The sequence below is a fragment of the Protobothrops mucrosquamatus genome, unplaced genomic scaffold (assembly GCF_001527695.2).
Source record: "Protobothrops mucrosquamatus isolate PMUCROS unplaced genomic scaffold, P.Mucros_1.0 scaffold20, whole genome shotgun sequence".
In the NCBI taxonomy this organism is placed as follows: domain Eukaryota; kingdom Metazoa; phylum Chordata; class Lepidosauria; order Squamata; family Viperidae; genus Protobothrops; species Protobothrops mucrosquamatus.
The window spans coordinates 758,576-774,357 of NW_015386405.1; positions in this window are offsets into that span (position 1 = coordinate 758,576).

Here is a 15,782-nt window from a genome sequence, read left to right on the forward strand (position 1 = left end):
GGACATTCCCATTAAAAAAAAGAGAGGAAAAATCTGTCTCAATGTCACCCAAGCATGGTCTCTGCCCAATGTACCCATAGTTTTGGAACTATAGATAGTCCTCACTGGATGACTACCGTTTAGCTGCTGTTCAAAGTTACGATGGTGGTGAAAAAAAAACAACTTTATGACCTTTATGATTCTTGTGCTTACAATTGTTGCAGAGTTCCTACAGTCACGAGATCAAGATTCAGGCACTTCACAATTGCTGAGTGTTTAAAACCATTGCAGTGTCCTGCAGTCACCATCACATTTGTGTGCTCCATAGCAGAGTCAATGGAGAAGTAAAATCCATTGTAAAATTGCAAGTTGCAGTCATGCAATGTCTCACTTAATGGACGCTTTATGCCCGTGGCAGAAATGAGGTCATGAGCCCTTGTGGTCATATGATGTCTCACTTAATTATCACTTCACTTAGTGATGAAGTTGTCAATTCCAAATTGTGCTCATTAAGCAAGGATTACCTGTATGTAGTTCAAGAAACCAAACTGTGAAGTCCTACATACATATACTGAAAGTAAATTGCATTTAACTAGATGAAATTCTTCTTCATCTTCACAAAATCATGGAAGAAAGGGATTGAGGCAACTAAGATTCATCCCTGTATTAATCTAGGAATCCAAAGGATCTCAAATGTCTAGCATGGATACATGAAATGAAAGGGGAGAATGACCACAATCTGGGTATTTGGTTCCACTTCCTAACTGCCTGTACTCTTAGAATATTTTTTTATCAGTTGGAATCTGTTTTTCTGTAATTCATTGCCATGTACTCAGTAACAAAAGGGAATAGGCCTTCTCTCTATGCATTATATTTTGCATCTTCTTAAGTTCCATATTTACTTCCTGTGTTGTAGTATAACTAAACTATAATATGTATTTACTAAAATAAACAGATACATTTGTTGAAACCTCAGACAAATACTCTTGAAATCTGATGTTATTCTTAGTGGTCAAAAAGAAATAAAAATACTGCTTTCAAAATTTAAACAAACCAGAAAGAAAACAGCTGGGATATTTTCTTTTATCAGTTATAGGTACTTCCATTTTTGACATATCAAATAATTGTTTTGCTTCATAATGATTTATGATGCCCCTTCAGTCTTTAGCTATTTCTCTATTACCTGACTTTTCTAGAAAAGGGAATTAAACATAAAAGGGATTTTGTTTTTATTTTGGAAAATACTTGAGGTCTGCCCCTCTTGGACCCAATTAGTTGTCTTCACCTCCATTATCAGGGGGTTCTTAAATAGCAATAGCACTTAGACTTATATACCACTTCATAGTGCTTTACAGCTCTCTCTTAGCAGTTTACAGAGTCAGCATATTGCCCCCAACAATATGGGTTCTCATTTTACCAACCTCGGAAGGTTGAAAGGCTGAGTCAATCTTGAGCTAGTCAGGATTGAACTGTTGGCAGTTGGCAGAATTAGCCTGCAATACTGCATTCTAACCATTGCACCACCATGACTTCATGTAATAAAACATGGTAAATCTTTTATAACCCTAGATTACTATGTGTTTGTATCCCACAGCAATTATGAAGCTTATGAAGCTTATGAAGCATGTCTCCAAATCCACTACAGTAGTCAACCAATGTGTAAAGGTTCAGTGAACAGGTGAACAGACAGAACAACTCAGATTAAATGTTGGCTCTGAAAAAAAAATTAGATTCATGTCTTATTCAAAATGTATTCAAAGTATAAAGAGCAGAGATTGACTGATTGACTGATTATGTCTTGTCAAGTTGGTGCTGACTCTTAATGACTATTTGGATAGACTTTCTCCATTAAAATCTGTTCCTAATCTGGCCCTTCTGGTCCTTCAAGCCTTCCACTGTTGTACTGATCACCATTGCAACTAAGGCCCATACATCATGAGAATACACTACAAACTAAATGTACAACAGATGGCAAAAATCCCAATATGAACTATGCCTATATAAGCATATTCAGCCAGTAAGCAGGTACCTATTGTGCAATGGAGAGTTAAGTTGGAGCTAAAAAGCTTTCTCAAAGAGCAAAGTAGAAAAACTGAATATGAAAAAGATGTGGCTTGCTCCATCTCTTCTCCATCATTGCAAGCACCTTCCTTCCCCACTCACAATCTGTCTTCTGATTTCTGCCACTTCCAAGTTCTGTGTGCAGAAATGTTTTGAGTTCCAGGAATCTTAACTGATATATGAAGCTTTTTGTGTTATTTTTCCAAATTCTCTCTCATCAAAAGGAGATAAGAAGCATTCTGAATGGAATCAGATCATTTTGAAATATACGGGACCAATAAAATAAAACAGATAAAAATGAATTATTCATCCTGTTAGAATTACAGAACCCTACATCTATGCCTATATAATAAACTCATTGTCACTATGTATGCCCTTCCTTTCTTCTTTGAATTGTTTTTATTGTTCCATTTGTTCAAACATTAGTGTAGTCTCCTATGTTCCCTTAGAATGCAAACACACAAGGAAAAAGGCATTAGTCTTTTCTTTCTGACTCTTAGCAAGTCGTATTCAGGGGCATATTGCCCCTGCACCTGAAGATTCCATTATATCCACAAAGCACCTAAAATAATAACAGATACATTGATTAATATGCACTCTGCTGCATCATTTGAAAGCCAAATGTTTAAATTTGCAGATGATGAGGTTTCTTTTCATTCCTTCCTGAATTTATTCCACTTCACATGGAATAAATTAATTAATAACTATCAAAGGAAAGAAAACACCACCAATTGTTATGCTTCTGTTATTGTGTACAGAAGATAATTTCTAATTTCATCAGAACCCATCTGGAACAAAGAGACAGAGTTAAAAGTGCAAGCAGAAATGTTGCCATTCAATTCCACAGGGCTTTAGATATTAATGTAAACAGGTTAATCTGGCAAAATCCAGATTAGTTTTGCAAGACTAACTTGCATAGAGCAATTAAATCCCACAGTTTGCATTGTGACTAATATGTGTGTTGATGTCCCCGTGGAAAGAGCCAGCACATAATGCTAAAAGGAGGCAAGCTGAAACTGAATGGGAAAAGGATAAGAACCAATATATAAAACAAGGGAAGGGAGAAACTTTGGGGCAATTATTATATGGCCTTGGGAAGGAAACAAAATTGCAAGCAGCTTTAATACAAGCATCCAGCTGAAAGCAGCCTACCAGGCAAATAAGATGGTGTCCAACAAAACATACAATTTGTGACTAAATAAACCAGGAGCATTCCCGTCGGAGGTTCAATTAATCTCACAAATGAAGGCAAATAAGTGTTCCAGGATAATGTTGCAGGTCCAATCTAGGTCGGTCACTAAGATCAGAGGTTTAATCTTCTGAGATTTCAGACTTGTGCTGGAGCCCATCCTCAGGGAACTTCTCTCTACTAGAATGTATTCCGGTAGAGAGAAGTTCCCTGTGGATGGGCTTCAGCATGAGTCCAAAAGCTTGGAAAACTAAATCTCTGGTCCCGGTGACCGACCCAGATTGGATCAATTAATCTCCTTCTTTGTATGCCTATGCAAAATGACAAGTTTTTCCTTTGTTGGAGTGATGTCAGCAATGGAGATGACTTGATTCACGAAGACGCCAGATGATCTGCCTCAAGAAAGGGATTCATGAGGCCTCAAATCACTTAGGCCTAGTATTGTAGGAGAAGTGTCAGAGCATGCACAGTCTTATTGTGCTGAGGTAACCTAGGTGTAAATACAGTAAACAGTGGTCTGTATTAAATGGTGGTTGATATTACACTATCTACAAATATACACTAGAAACAAGATAGATACACATGGTCATTCAGCAAATTTCAATACACAGCAATTACAGCAGGAAATGGCTGAGAGAGAGACTCCAGCAAGGCCTTCCCTTTTATACTCAAGCTCTTAAAGGGATACAGACTCCTGCTGAGTCATTCCTAACATTGCATCATTCATCTCACATTATACAAGCTGGTTAGCTTCTAAATCAGTGATGGCGAACCTTTTAGAGACCGAGTGCCCAAACTGCAACCCAAAACCCACTTATGCATCGTCGAGTGCCAGGTGGGTGTGGCCAATTGGGTGGGCATGGCCCATTGGGTGGGCGTGGCTTCAGTGGTAATGGCAGATTGGGTGGGACTAAAAAGTTCAATCAATCAATTCCAACTTTGCAAGATCTTTTTTTTCCCTGCGAGAAGTTGAAATTGACTGATTGAACCTTTTTTTTTTTTTTGCACGCGGTGGCGGAGGCCTAAAGCGAAAAGGTTTTATAAAACCCAGCTGAAGGCCTAGGACTGGGGCGATGGCATGCATGCCCACAGAGAGGGCTCTGAGTGCCGCCTCTGGCACCCGTGCCATAGGTTCGCCACCACTGTTCTAAATCATTATCATGACAAGAAGGCTCATCTCATCTTCAATGCTGGCTGAAATGCTTGTAGGCTGAGTGATTTCAGAAGTGACCACCCCATTCATTACAGCTGCCCTGTCTGGGGTATTGGATATTTGTATCAGGCAGTTGCCAAAGCAGCCCAGCCTAGAAGCATTACAACAACAACAACAACAACTTTATTGTCACTTTGAATGTACACCAATCAGTATACATCAAAATGAAATTTCGTTGCATATAGCTCTCAAAGGGCCACCACCTCCGATATACACTCTTTGTTCGTGGCCAGCTCAAGTTTCAGAACGTCTATTACAGCCAGCAATACAGAAGAAAATTTCTCTCAATTATTTCCCATGTTGTTGTTGTTGTTAATTGTGAAGTCGTGTCCGACCCATCGCGACCCCATGGACAACGTTCCTCCAGGTCTTCCTGTCCTCTACCATCTTCTGAAGTCCATTTAAGTGTCTCCCAAAGAAGGTAGCTTGGTCCTTATATGCTATTTATTTTCTCCCTATGGGAGTAGGCCAGCAGAAAACAGATCCCTTCTTAACACAGGATCCTCTCTGAGTTACTCATCAAATTGAGGGTGAGGAGTTAAGTATCATAGCCTCACTAATTTATCTCAACCGCTTATCAGTGGTTGAGATAAGACAAGCAATATGTGAAAGTATCACAGCCTGGACAACTCCATGAAAGAAGGGACTTTGGGCTGCCTTCTCTTGCAGTGTTCAAAGCAGACTGAGAGGGATTCTAAAGCAGTTCAAAGTATAGCAAAGCAATTTTTTTAGAAGCAAAGGGACCATGTTGGTCTGTAAATGTTTTCAAAGCAAGACACCTATTCAAAACTTTGCATAGCCCTATTATTTTACCCCCAAGGGGATAAACATCTGTTGGGGTACAGCAGTCATAGGACATAGCTTTATGACAAATGAAATCATTGGTCCATTTAATTCATTACTACTTTGCAGCAATTTTTCAGAGTTTCAGATAGGGCAATTTTCTAGTGTTCCCAGGAATAAACCTGGCACCTTCTGCGTGCAAAACCCAGAAATTGTTAATCATTTATTTGGCAAACTGGCAACTGTGTACAGATGGTCCATTCTTGGAAGTTCACAAATTATCTGATTTAAATATAAGTTCATTCTTGTTCACTTCCCCCTTTTTTTCCATTGTCCTATATTTTCCCTTTGGTATTCTACATGATTTTTCACATCTTTAATAAGCATTCAAAACAAAAACAACAAACAAACAAACCTAAAAAAAAATCACATCATTCCTCAAGTAGCCTGCTTTTGTTAATCTATTAATCAGACTACAGGAAAGCCATCCAATGTGTAATCTTGAAACCCACCCAGCTTTCCAAGCAGCTTCTAATCTCACTTACCTAACAAGCAGAAATCCTAAAGTTACTAACAAGACTTTGATCTCATGCCATATGGCAGTCTAAGATGATTCATTGTGGCTTTATACTCAACAAAAGAAGGGATTAGCTTTAAACGACAAGGATGCAGGGAGAGAAATTCAGGCCAACTTCAATTTCTGGCTATCTAGCATGTTTCCTGGTGAGAGACTACATCAGCATTCCAAAATGCAGATATAAAAGGGAATTAAGACTAGATAAGCTCCTGTATTAAATTGTAAGAAGATACTTCCCTCTGGCTAATCACTGTACAGGTCAAATTGTATAGATCCCTGTATAAATCAAACTAATTTCTTGACTATGTATAGTAAAGATAGCATATAATTGTTTAAAAAGGCTAATGTTCTGAAACAGCATCTGAAAGTCAGGAGACAAAAAATAAAATCAAGAATTCAAGAATCCAATCTGATACTACTAAAATGCACAAGGCACCAGGGCACTAGGTTAGCCCATTCTTTCAGTAATATTCCTTAACATAGTTTACATCACTGATCATCTATTAAGAGATTTGAGCTATCATCTATTAAGAGATTCTTCTCTCCACAGAAGAAATAATATCTGAAGATGGAAAATGTACGTGCAGAGTTTGTACTTTCTTACTTCCAGTAACATTTGTTTGCTCCTTTCACTAACTTTTCTTCTCTTTGCCAATACAATACAACATTTCTTTTCTCATGTCCATGTGGTTGTATGACTTGAAGGGAGACTGTAAATGGTATTGCAGACTGGGCAACAGAATCAGATCATGAAAATTACGCTAAATTATTTTTATGAATGCCTTCTCCTTGAGGACCCATTTAGTCGGTGATTATAATAAAAATGCAATAGCATGCTGATCAGTTGGTTAATGATCCGATCAAGGTTGATAATGTTCCTACAGCAAAAATCTGTGCCCACGCATTAAGTATTACATCAGTTCATCCAAGATATTTCCACATATCACACGCCATGGTCAAACTTAGTAAGAATTCTGACACATGTTGGGAAATAAATGGGAGATATCTGGCAAATCAACAGCTGTATCCAAATAATTTCCTGTGAAATAATCGTAGAACTGATCCCTCTATTTTGTGAATGGATTCACAAAAGGCCTACCACCAGTATTTCAGATGTGCAGGAAAAAATATAGAACAAGTCCTTTAGAAGCAAAGTAAATTCCTTTTCCATTTCAGCCTCAAGAACTTTACCAAACCAGTTTCCAAATTCCACAGGCTATTTTTATATAGTAGAAATTCAAAGGAAATGAGGGTATGAATTAAGAATGTAAGCAATACCCCTTCCTGTCCCCCCAAAAAATCCACATCATGGAACTTCTGATGAATTAGATTTTCTAGGATCAAGCAAATTTTTGGTAAGAGAGGTCTAGAAAAACAGAAAAAAGAGCTAGTATTTGCTTTGGTATCTGATTCTGCTTTGCAGCTACCGAAGTACATTGAGAGAGCTTGAGAAAATAGTTGGAATATGTCTAAGTGTATGTGTAAGATATTTTGAATTGGACATTTAAAAGCATGAAAATGAGTGATCAATTATGTTTATAAAAGACAGTCAATATCCAAGCACAAGAAACAAAGGGGCCCAAGTGCTGAGAAGAAGCAAATTAAGTGACTTCTGGCAGAGGAGGTCAACATTATCCTCCTTCATGTGTTTTTGCTTTTTGTTCACAGAATATTCATACTGCATTATTACTTATGGATTATTTTTCAACATATTTGTTTATTCTAACACTTGGAAATGATTCAGGGGACTGAACAAGACATTTGATATGCAGCTATGTTTTTTGTTCCCACTGTTTACTGGCCAATTTTTAGAACATCATATATTGGTAAGAGGTGGGGTAAAGATAGCTAATGTGTTGCAGCATAACATGGATGGATGGATGGATGGATAGGTAGATAGGTAGATAGGTAGATAGGTAGATAGATAGATAGATAGATAGATAGATAGATAGATAGATAGATAGATAGATAGATAGATAGATAGATAGATAGATAGATAGATAGATAGAAAGAAGGCAGGCAGGCAGGCAAAATAAGCTAATGTATAACATATTGTACCTCTGCAGATAACAGAACTCAATCTATTTTGCTTTTTATCAGTTAAGAACAGAAGAGCCAAAAACACATTCAAGAAAGAGGTGGAGATAAGAGAGGCTGCATCCCTACTTCTCTCTTCAATATGGAACACAGAATCTCAGCCATCAGAGCTTTTGCAATATTGCTTTTTGCAATATTTCTCTAAGTAATGAAAATTAGTTCCATTTGCATTATCAAGACAATATAATCACTAGTTGGTTTCTAGTGTATTATTCATAAACATAACAACATATGCAGTGCCCTGCTAGATGAGATGTTTGGCCGATCTAGTTCAGCAATTTGTTCTCACAAGTGTCCATTCAACTGCTAAAGGAGGCCCACCAGTCTCCCAGCAGATGGCCTTCAGAGGCATTCACATCACCATGAATTGATCCAACTTTTTTTTTTAAGCCAGACAAAACACCTCAGTTTTTACAGCTGAAAATCAACATTCTATCATTGAAAGCTAGGAAGAACCACAGGAATCTAACTGTCTTTCGCCCATTTAGTTGAGCAGGGTCTACTTTGACTGGGAGTTGCATTCCAGAAACTCAGTGGAGGTTCTCCATACCATCTGTGCCAGGATTCTCTATTCACTGCAGACAACAAATTGAACTTTCTGAAGACCAAGTATATGCCTAAATACTGAACTATATTCTCACATTATAAATAATAATAATAATAATAATGCCACTGTTAGTGGAAATCTTCTTTTCATCTTCAGATTCCAAGATTAGTAGAGAAGAAACTCTCTAAATTAACATGACGTTGTATTGCAGATGAATTTAAATGCCAATGTATGCCATCAATATTGTAATTCTTATCATGAAATGAAACTCCTCTCATCCAGCTGAATTTTGCTGGTCCTTCCAAACTTCCTGCTATTAATGATATTTATTTGACAATATTACTATCAGCAAGGATGGTTTTGAGAAGCATACATGTTTATTTATTTGGGTGACATATGTCCTATCTTTCTCTCTATAGGATACACAAACATTACTAGCCTAGTAGGTCTGGTAGAAGTAAGATAGAGTGCTATTTCTCCTCCAATATTCTGTTGTGGCATTGTTTTTTCCCTCTCTACAGGAAAATATTCTTAATTCAGTGACTCATTCTGTTTAGTTCTCCCTATGCATGAAGAAACAATACAGCTATAGGGGAATTCACTAGAAAGGGATGCTTAGATTACCTCCCCCCAAACCAAAACTAATTGTCCAATCAAATTTTTCTAGTTAAATTATTTGACTTTTCAAATTATCTGGAGTAAAGTAGATAAAATGTAAAGTGTGTACTGACATCAATACAGACAGACATTATTCTTCAAATAGTCATCTGTGCATCCACTTATATTGGTTTTTGGGGCTTATGTAGAGCTCTTCAAAGAATTTTAAACCACAACTGCCTTTGGTATTTGGAGGACACCTTCTTATATTGTGTATTTTTAATGGAAGAATATATTTTTCTTTTCAGTTTACAGGGTCAGTGCAGGCGTAAAAGTGCAAGCAAATATGCCTATCTTTGAGCCACAGAATGAATCACAGAACACAACTTGATTAGGTTGATTTGTATGTTAGCAGTCTGTTCTTTATAATGGTCTCTGGCATTATACATGAGGGTAGGTAGTAAAGTATACTTACAGGTAGTGGGTTGGCCTGTTAGCAAAGTAACATCTGATCCACACTGCTTAACCAAGCTAGGACTATGCAGCTTAGCTAGGGGAAAGCAATTATTTAAGAGTCCTATGCATGCAAAGCAAGGATTAATAGGTGTTTTTCTGATGGAGAAGCCAAGAGTCAATTGTTCTGAGAGCAGAGACATCAATTATGCCAGCAACCAACGATTACTTCATTAAAAGATCATGAAGGTGAGAGCAAAGTGTCCATTCAAATGTGGAAAACAGCAGCAATGGATTCAAATTGCCATAGAGAAAGAAGGAAGTGAACCCTCATACTGATAGAGGCCATCAACTCTTTAATACAGCTTGAAATAATCTGAAAGAGAGGGAACTCAAAACTCTGCTTTCTTATGCAATCAGGTTAATAACTGTATAAATGGATGGCTGCCGGTCTCCACAGAAACCATATAAATCAATGAGCAACACCAGATTCAACAATAAAAGAGGTTCATGCTCTATTCTCAGTAGTTGAATTGAGTTGGAGTGCAATGAATATCACTGGGAGGGGATGAAAGAACAAGCTGTACAAGTTTCTGTTTGGAGATTCATTATTCAGACCTTCCACCTGTACTCTGTAGTCTTCTTTCCTAACAACCCATGTTTTGCTTAGCCAATTCACCTCACTCTTAGTGGAATGGGGTGAGGATATTTCATTCAAATTATGCAGAGGAATATATTGCCAGAATCATGAGCTATAGACAGTGTAGTAATACAGGTAATCCTCAATTTATGACCACAATTGGGACTTCCAGCATTAAGCAAGGCAGTCATTAAGTAAATCACACCCAATTTTATCACCTTTTTTGCCAGTTGTTAAGTGAGTCACCATGATTATTAAGTGAATCATTTATTCGTTAAATGAATCTTGCTTGTTCTATTCTTCCATCTTCTTTCACTTATTTCAGCACAGTTGAGTATTTTTTCTTGGGACGGGATGGGAATTTTTATAAAGGAAACAAAAAGTCTTCAGGAAGGAAACATGCTCCTCTTACTTATGTTCATCACATTCAAATTAGGCTCTATAGTCTATTGATCTTTTTAAAAAAAATCTGTTATTTGCTTATTATGTGTTATTTACTCCTATACTGAATTCTCACTGTATCTTCATTTTGCAAACAGACATTTTAGAATGAACAATATTTAAAAACCCAATTCTGGTTCTCTTCTCTCCAATAATTTTTCTCAGTTCAGAAAACTCAGCTGTGTTTCTTTCCCAAGTGATACAGCTGGAAGACTCCATGAAATCTCTGAAGAGATGCTATGCTCAGTTCAATACACTATTGTTTGACCCTTCTCTTAGGGCAGAGTTTTTGAGTTTATGAAACACTAGAAATTTATTACAGGCAGACATCTCCACTCCTTTATGTGAATTTCTTAGACACTGGCAGGGATGCCATTTATCATTTCTGTCTCAGTGATTTTTACCGCCCAAAGAACCTGTTAATGAATGTTCAACAGCAAAGGATTATATCACCTCACACCATAAATTTGCAGAGGTGTATTATAAAATTAAGCATATTAAGTGCTATTAGGCAATTTATAGTATAAGTTGGACAGCTTACATTGTTAACTACTGTATCCCCAATTGTAAAGGATTTTGAGTATCATAGAGAGAGAATGCTAAATGTGCTTATTTCAGAAAAAAATGCCGTCAACTAGGAAAAACACATGTAAACAAATTTCAAATGTGCACAATAGTTGCTACTATAAATTCTTCTAGTTGCCCAAGTATAAAGAATACCAAGGAAAAACTTTAATCCATTTCCCTGTCACAAACCTAAAGAGGTGGGTAACTATTACCATCATTTATATTTATCCCCCTCAAGACACACAAACATTTATTATTGTCTTAAATCTTTCTTCTCGGTAACTCCCTTGTCGGACTATTTATGGCTACCAGAGGCCCTCACACTTGAATCAGAATGGACAGGGCATCATTTATTTTCATTGGGGGACTAGATATGGAATAAAATGGGTGTTTTATTATTTTAGAGGACACAAGGGAAAAATCAAAGTTTATTGCTCAAACCCCTAATGCTTCCAAATTGGGGGGAAAAATAAGTCCCAACTTATTTCATCTGCCCTCTAGGATCACAATATTCACTTCCTATCAATAGAATAGAAAAAGGATATGAACTATCCAGACCAAAAATGTTGTCCATGCTTGCTAGGGTTTATCTTGTCTTAGTAATTCTGAGTTTGTCAAAGGCTTGTCTCTTGGTTCTTTATTTGTACCCAATATAATTTCTTAGTTCATGAGTTTCGACTGCAATTCCTTCCATTAATGAAGGAATCCCAACAGATAAATTAAACTCATATGATCAAAAGCCCATTGGAAAACAGTATTTTCAGATCTATGTAAAATTATGTAGCTTTGAAATTATGATCAGACTGGGACCAGGGATGATCAAGTTTATGTTTACTGCATAACTTTAGGCCAGTTAACTATTGCTTTCCCTTGTACTTCATGAGATAATGGTCAGGGTAAAACAAGTACTGATTCTTGAGATTCCTAGATGAAAGATGCAATTTACATAAATATAGCTAACTAGGTATCTTGAACAGCTGTTTTGAAAACATGCACAATACTATTTTGTGGTAGGTATGAATATCACAGTTAGCTGAATATGTTCAACAACTGCAGGGTTCACTGATTCTTGTAATATTTTATCTTTTATTTGCATTTTATTTCTGATGAATTTTATTGAGCCTCACTATTACTTCCAAATAAATACCATCAGATATCAAGGCTCTTATATTTATTTAACGAAGGTTCGTTCTCCGAGCTTGTAGGTTGGTTTCCAAATGTTTTGTTACCAGGCTAGGTATGTGTGTGTGTATATATGAGTGTGTGTGTATGTATATATGTGTATATATATATATATATATATATATATATATATATATATGTATATGTATATGTATATGTATATGTATATGTATATGTATATGTATATGTATATGTATATGTATATGTATATGTATATGTATATGTATATGTATATGTATATGTATGTATATATGTATATATATATGTACGTATGTATATATATGTATATGTATATATGTATATATATATGTACATATGTATGTATGTATGTATGTATGTATGTATGTATGTATGTATGCATATATATTAGAGAGCAAGAGAGAGCTATAGAGATATACATAGATATAGATATATATCTCAAATTGTTAAATTTTTATTATAGTCATATACCGGCATAAGGAGAATGGGTTATAGTCAATTAAAAAGCATAGTAGAAACAGAGTCTAAAATTAAAAGCTACAATATATTAAAAAAAGAAGGTATATACAAAAAAACAACCCAAGAATATAAAAGAATCTAAAAGAAAGGGTAGGAACATTAAATTATTTATTTATTATCAAAATTTTAAAACTACCTCACAGAGGAGCTACAGAGTTCATCTACCTCACAGAGGGGCCCTAACGTAGGAGCATAAAGGTTAGTATGTAGAAGACTAAAGCAATATTCTATTTTCTCTTCAGATCTTATAAATCAGGGGTCCCCAACGCCTGGGTCGTGGCCCACTACTGGGTTGTGGCCTATTTGGAACCAGGCCCCGCAAACGGAAGGCCAGCATGCTCATGTGCACAGTTCAACTTGCACATCGAGCTGTGTGCATGCGGGTATGTGCCAATCCGCCACTCACACAAGTTGAGCTGGGCTGCCAAGCCATAAACATTGGGGACCGCTGATATAAATCTTCTGCCTTTTATTATACATTTAAAACTTTGCTATTAAAATTCCATTACCTTACATATTTAAAGAAAAAAAAGGAACAAATAGCCTAGAATCCCTAGCACTTTTTCATATATCAAACTTCTGAAATACTGTACAAGCAGTTGTATAATCAGCTAACATTTTGTGTTGTTAGTTACCTGAGCTATATAGCTTCTTTCTTTTGTCGGGCATGAACAAGATAGAAATGCCATGAATATAGTCAGCTTGATAATTATTCTTTAAAATTTAAAATTTAAATTACTCTTAAATCCAGACAAGCACAATTCAGTTCAATTATTAAAAAGGCTGTACACTGCATTAATCAGATTGTATTAATCACAAACTTCACAAAGATTTTAATTTATGCCTTCATGGGCTTTTCAGGTATCAGACAAGAGTGGATAGCCTGCCTTTTAAACAAGCAGTTTTTTTTTAATCTAAAGTTATGCACATTTCACTACATTCTTTCCTCTGTTTATCCACATCCCTGTCTATTTTAGTGACCCACAGGTCCCACTGAAGTCTTCTAAAATCACTTCTTTAATGTGTTTTTCCAGCATTAAAAACAAAAGAAAAACATTTCCAAAGAGCATTTGAGATCAATACAGATTCACAGTGCTATCAACCATTTTTAAACCATATTTGTTTCCTATCATACCAACAAATGAATTATTCTCTTATTCTAGAAAATCTGCAGGTCATTACCCTTCAATCAGTAAACATTGCACATCATTGTCCCATATGGAATTGAGGGGAATTTCAATAGAAACAGTATGACACTGTTAACTAAAAACAAAAAGTACAAACCAGGCAAGAAAGCCAAAAACAGGTAAGTATCTTGGGCATGAAGAGGTCATTCATCAAAAAAGTTTATCAGATTAAAAAAGTTCCCAAATCTTAGAATTCTATATCAACTGTACAAGGAAATAAGAACAAGACGCTAGTGGTCAAGTTCGGCAAACTACCAGCTGAATATTAATATTAGCAAGGAAATCATTGTACAATAGTTCAATCTGCAGAATCAATAATTGGTTGACTGTTGTGTAAACCAGACCATTATATTAAAATATAGTATATTACGATAAGATATAATATATTATGTAATATATCGTTTGGTATATTTGTTTGTGGCTAGCATGCTATGTGAACACAGAAACGGTAGTTTGTTGACTACTGTAGCTTGTTGTCTGTATTGTTCTGGCAAGAAGTGGGAGGAAAAAAATATTACTGGCTGAAGTAAACCCCATCTATTGCTGATATATGTGAATAATCTAACAGGAATATCCTAATTGCTAAAATACAAATAAAGATGTTCTTAAGTCAAGCTCAGCTCCTGGCTATTACATAAAGTTGTCATTTTTTTCCCTCCTTTCCTTCTGATTGCTGCTTGACAAGAGATATAAAGTTCAATAATGCCACAAAAATATTGGAATAATTGCTATCTCTTGTGTTTTCAATGGAGTATAGCCACCCAAAGCATGCCTTGAAGCATCCAATTAAATACTCTTCATTATAGTATTATAATTCCAGTCCCCTATCCCTCAAACACTAGCTTTGCAAACTTCTTTGCATGTGCAAATCTCAGTATGAAGAAAACAGACAAGTGACACAGTGAATCAATTAATGTTCTTATTCCTGCTGAACAATGGAAAATTACAAAGTCACTCCAACAATGACTGATCTAAATATTGCCAAGTCTTGGAAATAGACAAGCAAATAAATAAATAAATCACCACTGGTTCTGCATAAAATACAAATAAATTGCTTTGCTCCTTCCCCTCTATATTTCCAGAACATACTGTGTGTATTTATCAAGTCCTTCATTCAAAACCTGAAGAGTTGGTATAAAAATGTAGCTGAAGGAAGGAAGGAAGAAAAAAAAAAGACACAATTGTTTTGCAATATTTAAAAATCTATGGCTAGCAGAGAAAAAGTGATGATAATATGGTAGCAATCTGGTCACACATCACTTTTCCCCAAAGAAGTAATTATGATTCTATGTTGCTGAAGTCGTTGGCGTGAAGGAGAGGTAAGATGCAGACAGGCATCATGGACAAGATGCCGAGGGTCACTTGAAGAGTGGGGATAAGGAGGGGAAAGACAGAATGGGAATAAGATTCTACACAAAATGCAAATAAATAATAATAATAATAATAACAACAACAACAACAACAACAACAACCTCTTCTTTTTTCCCTATATCACACATACCATTCAGTAGTCACTGGAGAACAGGAAAACAAGGAGAAGCCTGTACCCTGACATTCAGCTAGTCCAATGCCAAATGAGAAGGGAAATCAACAAAACTTTGGTTAATTTCATCCCAACTCTCTTTGCATGAGTAGCCTGGTGGGAACAATCATAAAGATCTGTAGAGAGTAAAGGGCAGTGGTGGGAATCAGGTGGTTCGCACTACTTTGGCAGAACTGGTAGCTAATTTTTTGTTGCCCAGGCCCAGAATGGACTTCTGGACGTGGCAAC